Here is an 11,435-nt window from a genome sequence, read left to right as displayed (position 1 = left end):
TGATGCCACGTCGAGCCTTTCCCAGCACGGCACTGTCCCCGTCTTCGTGAATCAAATACAGCTCAGAATACTTCTTCAGAGAATTCCGGTTTTTCCTCACAGTCGAAGCCTTACGGATCTCCTTGTCCACAAACTCGATATCATTCTTGTACTTTTTTGCAGCCTTTCCTTGCGGCAGAGAGACATTTGAGGTAATTCATGAAAATCCCTCGCAATCCACGACCAATTTCAATAATGAGGGGCGGCTCTGCGAAAATTAGTTCGGGAGTCCAGCCGTGGGTACTTAATAAACGCTACTCCCATAGGAAAACCACACCTTTGACTGTCAATTCCCAGCGTTTAAAAACAATTTTGTGACAACGTGCCCTGTTACTGTAGATACTTGATAATATTCAACATCCGGGCACGCTTCTATTATGCATTTCGGGTCGCACTTTCTTCCGTTATCAAAAGAATTACAAATCTACCTTTGATTGAAAAGTTATGACAATTTTTTGCATGAAATATTTGCACGCTTCTATTATTCATTTCGGGTCGCACTTTCTTCCGTTATCAAAAGAATTACAAATCCATCTTCTATTGAAAAGTTATGACAATATTTTGCATGAAATATTTGTTTGCTGTGAATCCATAATTATCATTTGGCAAACACAAATACAGACAGAGGTCGTTGCTCTCCTTGTTAATGTCACAGTCATTGTTGGGATTTGCAAACCTTGGTTTGAGTATCCCTGCTGACTATGCATCATTATCTTGGCTGTGAGAGTAAACATTTATAAAAATAATTCCAAAGAGGTTGTTGATGAAAATACTTTGGTAAATGTCACTTAATAATATGGTAAAACGAGTTTTTTATGAAAATCCTCCAGTGATTTGGTTTTGGCAACTAGCCTGTATCGTTTTGGTAACTAGCTTGTATTATATATTTTGTTTCTAATTGGTAAAGATCCAAGAGTTAAATATCCAAATCATTATTTCGGATTGGTATCATAAATAGGTCATATATTTGAGTATTTTAATATTATCATTATTTTGGATAGGTATTGTAAATAGATCATATATTTAAGTTTTTTAATATTGTTGTTTTGGTGATATTAAGTTTTGATAAACATTTTATTAAATATTATTTAAAAAATAAAAATAAAAAAGTATTCACTTTATATTTTTAATTTCTCTATATAATTATTTTTTATAATAGATAAAAAAAAATTATTTATTTAAATTTTTATGTTATAAAATACTTTAAAAAAATTGCAGGTCAAATCATCTCCATTAATATGGTTATGGATGAAAATCGTGGGGTGGGTCTATCGTAATGATATGATACAATGAATTTCATAATAATATGATACAACTAATTTTTTGTTTGGTTCTGGTAACTGGTCAACATCATATATTTTGTATTTTGTTTGTGTTAATAAAAACCCAGAACTAAACATTGAAATCATTATTTTGTATTATACTGAAAATAAGTTTTAAAATTTTTACATATATTTTAATATTATAATTTTTAAGATTTATTTTTATAATTGATATTATATATATATATGTAATTTTTTATTAATTAATTAATTATATATATATATATATATATATAGATATATATATATATATATATATATATATATTTCACTCCATTTTTAAATCAATTTATCTAATTAATTTTTTTACTTGATTAAATAATTTTTTATTTAATTTTTTATAATATAGATTTTATTATTATTAAGCTTTTTTTTAATGTTTATAAAAAATAATTATTTTTTATAAATCTGGATTTTTTTAATAATATTATGCATCTTTATAATTGGTATTTTAAAAATGAATAATATTTATTTTGGATTCTACATAAGATAAATACGAATCTTTAGTTTTAGATAGATTTTATTGGAATAAAGAGAAAACTATCATATAGAAAAAAGAATAGAAAAAAGAAGAAAAGACTAATATTAAAAATATTATTAAAGAATAATTCTAGGTGGAGTTAAGGGAAAAAGAAAATAAAAAACTTATTTAAATCTAAAAAGTCAAAACTATTTTTTATATGAAATAATATAAAGAAGAAAATAAACATTGTTAAGATAAGAACAAATTTTCATGAGCTTCATAATGAAATTGGGCATTGGTCAATTCACAAAATACAAGAATCTATGGCCTTTGCGACACTAAGAGTTGAAGATAAAAAAACATTTTTTATTAACATTGTCCAACTAATACTAAAATTTAATCTAAAATTTTATAATATCTATGGCCTTCTTGACCTTTTAATTCAACAAAAAACCAAAAAAAATAATAACAAAATACAAAATACCAAGATAGGAACAAATAATTCCAAATAAATAACGAGAAAGCACCCTAGAAAGACAAATCAGGTTTATCATAATTTTTATTCAATAACGTTGTGTTACTTATTTGGTTGACTTCAAATATGCATTTAAAATTTTTAAATAATATTATGTTACATTAGTTCACTTTTTATATGATATGATATTTCTTAAATCATATTATTGGATATTATACCACTTTTTATTTGGTACCAGACAAAATTTTAATTTTAAGGTGAGAGATACTGAATAATGTTTTCTTGAAATGATCTACCAAATTAATATATGAGAATCATGTTCAACAACTTTGAATAATGTTTTCTTGAAATGATATATAACAATAGTGGGTTTATACATAAACCCGAGGTGATTATAATTTTCTTTTGAAGTATGCTTTTTCGAGATAATATGAACAATAATGTTGTTGTAATAGTATTGTTCGTTAATCCTATTTTTGCGAATAGTAAGTGCGCAGGAAAAAGAAGAGATGGCCCCTTCATGTAAATACTGAACAATTTTATCCAATGTTCTGGGACCGCTTCAGACATCCCCCGGAGTCACCGTTTTATATAATGTCCTTCACAATTTTATATCATGCAATGCTTATGCATGGAGAAGCCTTCATTGCCTATTTCTAAGATTCGGTTCCGAACGTAAAAAAAAATAAATTAAAATTAATGGTGATCACTATAATTAAAAAGTTACGGTATCTGCTATAAAATTTTGCTGATTCGCATGATAGTAGTACAATGAGATGTTCTTGTTTTAGGGCGTATAGGGCCGGATAAAAGTTACGTTAGGATATTGCAGTGAATTAAATGATTTTGCTTGGATGAGAGTTGCTATCACAATCACAATACATTATGAAACTATTTATTAAAGCCCAATATGATTTTATTTTATCATTACTCTATGGAACATGGATACAATACAAAAACCATAGAAAGCGAAATGCGGACACTATAGACACAGACGATCTTCTTCAAAAGCTTAAAGTGAAATACATAGACAGACGAATTTCTTCAAAAGTTGAAAATGAAATACAGACACAGACGAATTTCTTCAAAAGTTGAAAATGAAATACAGACACAGACGAATTTCTTCAAAAGTTGAAAATGAAATAGAGACACAGACTAATTTCTTCAAAAGTCTAGCGATGTTACTAATTTGTCAATCCGTCGATGTAGTCGACGCCAGTGGACTGCAACCACAAATTTCCTTGTATGGATTCTGCCACTGTAAATTTGCTCGCCTATTTAGAAATTTTGATCACCCGATAGCCGGGCCATTTCACACAGTTTCCAGTAGCGGATTCTGGCCCCGTATTCATATATTCTCCATAATACAAAGCTTTCAAAGCAAAAGCTCCATCCCATTCCAGCCAGCCCGCAAGCTGAATAACGCTATCTATGTACGACTGCATGTAAACCGTTCGGGAATACTCCTTCCACGGCCTCCCCAGATATGTTGGGAATGAGCTCTTCATCAGAACGAGGTCAGCATCTGGAGCGATATTGCAGTTGTGGATGGAAGTTCCTGTGTTTTGGTTCGGATCAGTTATGCCTTGTGCTGTGATGGCATTTTTCTGATTTGCACCGGGTTTCATAGGGACCAGAGTGCAGCTCTGAAACACCACTGCGGCATTCCAAAATATGAAGTCTACGGTGCCCGAAATCTTACATTCATTGTAGAATTGATGAAGAGAATGTGTGTATAATGTGTCTTGGTACGTTGCAATCTTGCAGCGATAGAAGACTGATTGGTCTGATCCTACTCGAAGAGCCACCGCCTGATTTTTGTATGGGCCTGGTGTGTTGACGAATGCCATGTCTTGTGCCATAAACCCATTGCCTACAGCAGCTGCATTCGACCATGTTAAGAAGATTAGCTCTTGAAGGACTCAAGTAGTTAAACATAGTTGCATCATTTTCTAAGAAGGGAAGGAGTGATGAATACTCTTGAATGTGAGGATATAGGGATATTGTGAGATTAAGATCCCTCAAACTGAATTTATGAAGGATTTAGAAGTGGGTTAGTGATTTACCGAATGTGGCGGAATTGAAAGTGGTGGATCCATCTATCACATTTCTGCTCCCTAAAACGATCGTGGCCTCCATGCCTTCTCCAATCAACATGATATTAGTCTTCGTTTGACCCACCTCCCCGTTCTCCTTATAGGTTCCCTTCTTTGTTGGAACTACTACACACCTACATGCGGACTCTTCGTTAGAGCATGGAACTACATGCAAGATTCCTTTTGCATGATTTACTCCTTGATTTGCTCCTTCTTTAACTTCGCAACTGGTTAGTTCTTCTGCATGATTTACTCCCTGATTTGCTCATTCCTTCAGTCCGCAACTGGCTAGTTATCTCCAGAACTTGTTGTAGGTGTTGAGTCTTCTCATTGATCACCACTATGGTGCATTACCTTGGGATCTTCACCTAGTAATGCTATATCATGAGAATTGTAACCTATTTTCTAATGAATCATTCTTTTCTTATTTCGATTTTCTTTTAGTGTTTTTTCTCTGCAAAGCTGTGTGTTGAACCTTTACTAGCTAGATTCATCTGTGCAGGTTTTCTAACACATTTACATGGTCTCATAGCCCACAGGTTGCTAGATAAAAGGTGCACCAGTACTTTATTTTGTAGGTATTACAGCTTGGAGATCGAAGATCGACAGAAAAATGGAGTTTCCCAAAGCATCGATCCTAACACCGTACAACTATCACGAATGGAAGGACCAAATGGCTCAATACCTTCGTCATAAAGGGTTGTACAAGATTACCATGGCTACAGAAGTGGAGCCCACTTCAGCCATAGAGAAATCCAAGTACCTCAACCATATGGATGAGGCCCACGGATCCATATGCATATGCATCTCTCCAGAGTTGCAGTTTCATCTATCTGCCTGCAATACTCCCAATGAGATTTGGAAAAAGGTTAAAGAACTCTACAGGAAATAGGATGAGATGAAAGGACATCTGCTCAAAGTGGAGCTGCTATCATTGGATCCACGGAACTATGACAGAATTCAAGACTTCTTCACCAAATATAATAATCTATTGCTGCAACTCAAGGGTTGTGGAATTGACAAATCCAAGGAGGAGAGTTGCCAAATTTTCTCTATTATGTCAAAGCTCGGACCAGAATACTCCGTCTTTGTGTCCACATTTCATTCAGTAAGGCTCGCAACAGGTAAATCCTACACTATGCCTTCTCTCAAAGAATTTATGGAGTCCCTAATTTTTGAGCAAGATAAACTCATTGGCATGGGGAAAATCAAACCTCCAAAAGTGCATGCACTTGTTGTGCATGATGGCAGCCACAATAAAAATCATAGATCTGATTCAAATCAGAAAAATCAATAGCAAAAAGACAAGGGAAAAGTGCATTCCCATCCAAAGAAGGATGGGTACACCAAGCCCTTCAATGACTCCTCCGGCTCAAGAAATGAGAAAGGGAATAAATGAAATAGATGCACCTACTATCAAAGAGGATTCCATCCAGAATCCTCTTGCATGAAGAAACAAATTGACCAAATGGCAGAAATCCTTCAGAAGCACAACCTTGGGGACCACATCCCTCTGGGCGCCAAGAAGAAAACTGAGGATCTGCCACATGGGAAAGGTAACAATTTTCATGCATTAGTTGCAATTAATTCTTCTCCTGATGCATTGATTATAGATTATGGTGCATCACATCATATGGTTGCTGCAAAGGAAGTCTATTCCTCTTTGGATGCATGCAAAGGACCTCTCATCCTCATGGGAGATGAATCACCTATTGAGGTCACCAGAAAAACAAGAGTGGAACTTTTACACGGAAGCTTTGAAGATGTGCTTCATGTTCCAAAACTTTCGGTAAACCTACTTTCAGTTTATCAGATCACTCATTCTGGCACTGGAAAGAGAGTGGAATTCACTCCAGATGTAGTGAACATATATGACCTACACAACAGCTCCAAAATTGCAACCGGTGAGGTAAACAATGGAGCCAGACTGTATACATTTTCTGAATTTATTGAATCTGAATCCTCCTTATTGCTTACACATGTTGATGATAGTAGTAAGATTTGGCATGAGAGATTTGGTCACTTAAATTACAGGTATATGCAGCAACTAAGCAAGCATGAGATGGTGGAAGGCTTGCCAAATATCAGTTTCTCCAAAGGAGTTTGTGAAGGGTGTGTCCTTGGCAAACATCCTAGAGAAATGTTTGACACTAGCAAGACTCACAGAGCATCCTCTCCTCTAGATCTGATCCATAGTGATCTCATGGGGCCTTTTCCTCATCCTTCCATCAACAAAGCAAGGTATGTGCTTACATTTATTGATGATTTCTCACGGTATACTTGGGTGTATCTTCTCAGGAACAAATCTGAAGTTTTTGAGCACTTTGAAGATTTCAAAGCACTAGTTGAGACACAGTCAAAGAGAATGATCAAAGCCCTCCGTACAGACAATGGGGGGGAATATGTTAACACAACACTTCGAAACCTTTGCCTTCAGTCCAGCATACAATTGCAGTACACAGTTCCATACACTCCGTAGCAGAATAGAGTTGCTGAGAGAAAGAACCGATCTCTCAAAGAGATGGCTTCCTCCATGTTGCATGCTAAGTCACTGCCTCATAAGCTATGGGCCGAAGCAGTTAATTGTGCTAACTACATCCAGAACAAATCTCCTCATAGGTGTGTCAAGGATCAGACCCCCTTTGAGGCTTGGAGCAGCACTAAACCAGAGGTCACTCACTTCCGTGTTTTCGGCTCCCGAGCATGGGCCAGGATCCCCTCTGAAAAGAGGAAAGCTCTTGATCCACAGAACATTGAGTGCATCTTTGTTGGATACCCTGATGGTGTGAAGGGATACTGACTCCTAATTTCCTCTACGGACAAGCTCATCATTGAGCGAAGTGTCAAATTTGAGGAAAGTCTCTCGCATGCACCTCAATTGCCGCATGCAGACACCTTTTATCTACCTCATGTCTGAGATGATGACTCAGTACACTCAGATGCAGATACAGAGCATGCAGATGCCAAGGTAGAGCATGCAGATGCAGAGACAGAGTCTTCAGATACAAATCTAGTGCATGCAAATGATGATCCACATCCAAGTCCAGATCGGGCTTCCAGCAGTGAATCATATTCCCCTGTCATAAATCAGAGAACAAGGAGCTTACGTGAGATATATGCATAAGACCACCCAGCTGCTAGAAATGGTCTTGTGGGGGATAATTTTGATCTGCAGAGGACTAGCTCAGAGTTTATTGAGCCTCCTCTTGTCCTCACTACCACTGAACCATCGCCATCCTGGCATTGTCATTTGGTTCAGTCTTCTGATCCACAATCTTATGCTGAGGCTGCTGGGCATCCATCTTGGGAGTCCGCCATAGAGGAGGAATATAACCCCCTCCTCAAGAACCAGACCTAGGATCTGGTCCCCCTTCCTTTAGGAAGGAAACTTGTCTGATGCAAATGGGTCTACAGGACCAAGAGTGCTGTAGATGGGCAAATCACCAGACGGAAAGCGAGGCTAGTAGCTAAAGGCTTCCAACAAGTGCATGGCATTGATTATGACGAGACCTTTGCTCCAGTAGCAAAGATGGATTCCATACACCTTACACTTGCCATTGCGGCTGCCCAGGGGTGCGAAGTACATCAGATGGATGTGAAGAATGCCTTTCTTCACGGAGACCTATATGAGGAGATCTACATGTAGCAGCCACATGGTTTCATTCAAGATTCATCTTTGGTCTGCAGACTGAAGAAATCTCTCTACGACTTTAAGCAGGCCCCGAGAGCTTGGTATGCGAAGATGGATTCTTTTCTCTTATCACAATTTTTTGAAAGATGTAAGTCTAATTCAAATGTTTACATGCTCAGGAAACATGATTCTCTTCTTATCTTAGTTTTGTATGTGGATGATCTCCTAATAACCGACAGCTTGGCTTCAACCATTGCTACAGTTAAGAGGGTCTTGCATGATAGGTTTTTTGATGACAGATATGGTTCCATTACACTTCTTTCTTGGTCTTGAGATTAGCCAAGATGCCATAGGCATCAAACTCTCTTAGGCTAAGTATGCATGGGATCTCCTCGAGAGATTTCGCATGACTGACTGCAAGCCAGCACCGACTCCTTTTCTGTCTGGGGTCCGCCTTGAGGATGGAGGTGACACTCCATTAGTTGACATCACTCTCTACCGACAGCTAGTGGGGAGCTTATTGTACCTCACCCACTCCAGACCAGATCTCTCATATGCAGTAGGGGCAGTTTCTAGATACATGCAGGAGCCGCGTGAGCTACACTAGAATGCTGCCAAGCGCATCCTCCGATATGTGCAGGGCACCATCACCTTCGGGATTCACTATGTAGCAGGCACTGCATTGAATCTCCTTGGCTTCACAGATTTTGATTAGGTGGGAGACAACATTGATCGCAAGTCCACCTCCGGATATTCACTCGGTCTAGGATCTGGCCCTATCTGTTGGTCGAGCAAGAAAAATGATGCTATTGCTCTCTCTTTAGCTGAGGCCAAGTACAGAGGAGTAGTGAACATCACCATTTAGGCTCTGTGGCTACAACACTTCCTCATTGAGTTAGGCGTCTAGTTCCACCAGCCCATTGTCATCTGGTGTGACAACCAGAGCACTCTCAAATTTTGCAAGGATCCAGTACAGTGGCAACGGATGAAGCACATAGAGATCCATATGCACTACATCAAAGATTTAGTACATGATCGAGTCATTGATTTGCAGTTCTGTCCTTCAGCAGAATAGACTGCAGACATCTTCACCAAGACATTCACTGAGCAGAAGTTTCTCTCTCTGCGCAAGAGTCTTGGAGTGAAGGACACAGTTGCTTAGCAACTGTCTTTTCTTCCTCTTTTCTTTTGATTACATTGTATTTTGAGGGGGGGGGGGGGGGGGGGGTTTCCTGTGAGGTTTTCTCTCTTTCCTCAATTTTACTACAAGTTGCACTGTATTTTGGGTGACCTTTAGCCTTAGTTGCCAGGGCCCATTTTCTATTTTTTCCCATAGTGGTGTTCAGGGGGGTGTTGGAACTACTACACACCTACATGCAGACTCTTAGTTAGAGCATGGACTACATGCAAGATTTCTTTTGCATGATTTACTCCTTGATTTTCTCCTTCTTTAACTCCGCAACTGGTTAGTTCTTCTGCATGATTTACTCCCGAATTTTCTCCTTCTTTCACTTCGCAACTGGCTAGTTATCTCCGGAACATGTTGTAGGTGTTGAGTCTTCTCATTAATCACCACTATGGTGCATTACCTTGGGATATTCACCCAGTAATGCTATATCATGAGCATTGTAACCTATTTTCTAATGAATCATTCTTTTCTTCTTTCGATTTTCTTTTAGTTTTTTTGCTTTGCAAAGCTTTGTGTTGAACCTTTACTAGCTAGATTCATCTGTGCAAGTTTTCTAACACATTTACATTCTTCACCTTGATCATATATCTTTTAGCACTTCTCTCTGGGGCTACAGCTATGGCTTGTGAAATCGTTTTGAATTTTCCAGAGCCATCCTGAGCCACGATCACGTTCGGCACTACGTCGTTTGGAGAGGAATGTAGGAGCCTCCGATCCCCTGCAGATAGACATGAAGGAAAATCGTCCTTGATGGAATCGAACGGGAGGCGTAACTTGGGAGATGAGTTAGGCCTTCCTGACTCCTGTGTCGCCTTTGATATTGCAAGAGAATTACTAACCAGCTTCCTCAAGTTTTGCACGCTGCTCTCAACCAGAACTCTGATGACGATTTTTGGGTAATCTGATATGTCGTCCAAGCAGGTGTCCTGGTTGGTGATTTAGGCGTTGAGCCACGTGTGTAAATCGCCGGCTTGCTCATGAGTGAAGGCCTTTAGATTGTGTCGTTTCAAAATAGATATAGAGCTATCAAGTTGGTCCTTTGTAATATCCATGAGCTCCATGCAATCTTGTAGAGCACTGGTTTGTTGAATGAGTCTGAGAATGAGGGTGAAATCTTTATTTGCCTTCTCCAGGGCCACCATCAGAGCAACGTGAAGAAACTTCTTGGGTTGTGTAGGAGACGATCCTAAACGAGGCGAGAGAGTGTTATAGTAGAGCTCCAGATAGAGAGTTTTGCTACAAACGACCTCAACACTCTCCATTGGGTTTTGTGACTCTATGGACGGTACATCTTCAGCATGAATCAAGGGAAGCCAGACGTCACCACAGATTGTGATCGCCACGAGAACTAGGGAAGCCGCATGGACTGGGATGACTCTTTTCCTACTCTTTGTCTTTCCTTCCATCGCTTTGAAAAGGACTCAAACACAGAGATTGGGGATGGTTAATCTTGTTGTTATCTCCAATCCATCACGTGTTGGCCTTTTATAATGAGTTTTTGGAGTTGATTCCTTCTCCATCATCTCCGTTTAACGATTTACGAAGACAATTTAATTGTTTTAGGCGAACATTTTCCACCACACGCATGTAAATCTTATCCTCAAATTCAAATTCGAAGTGGATTGTCTTAATGGTCACATCAAGGCTTGGCATTTCAATCACATGGCTCTCTTTCTTTCCTTATCATTTCAAAGTAGGGTGGTGTCAGCAGGTTATCTCTAGGTACATTGCTTTTCAATCGCATGGCTCTCTTGCTTTCCTTATCATTTCAAAGTAGGGTGGTTTCGGCAGGTTATGTGCAGCTGAGGGCCAGGATTTGATGGTAGTTTATGTGTAGGATTTGAATGACATGACTAACGGGCTTGTATTGGGCGATGATAATTGTATTGGGCCATGGTAAGGTTATGCACTTTATGGACAATGTGTTGTCAAACACGAGTCCATGAACTATGGGCAATGTGTTGTCAAACACGAGTCCATCAATAGGGACTAGGTTATGCACTTTGTTCATGCAGCAAGGGAAAAACTATGGACAATGTCTAGTCAAAGAAGGGTCCATCAATGGAGACTAAGTTATGCATTTTGCTTAGGCAGCAAAGGAAACACTCGGGGTCACAGAAGGATGGTCCATATCCTGATGATGAACATAAACACGTGGGTAGAAAATGGTAGGTAGAGGTGGTGAAATTGTTGATTAAATTGTCCATTGGATAGGAGTGA

The 11,435-nt window shown here is 38.5% G+C and overlaps 1 pseudogene; it reads right to left on the bottom strand.

Annotated features, from left to right (window-relative positions):
• Positions 1-3,483: 3,483 nt before the first annotated feature.
• LOC149175158 (pectinesterase-like) lies at positions 3,484-10,621 on the bottom strand (annotated as a pseudogene).
• Between the last annotated feature and the right edge of the window lie 814 nt (positions 10,622-11,435).

The sequence above is a fragment of the Pinus tabuliformis genome, chromosome 4_1, assembly GCF_031772625.1.
Source record: "Pinus tabuliformis cultivar Carrire ecotype Pingquan chromosome 4_1, CPIR1, whole genome shotgun sequence".
Taxonomy (NCBI): Eukaryota; Viridiplantae; Streptophyta; class Pinopsida; order Pinales; family Pinaceae; genus Pinus; species Pinus tabuliformis.
This window is presented reverse-complemented; position numbering and strand designations above follow the sequence as displayed.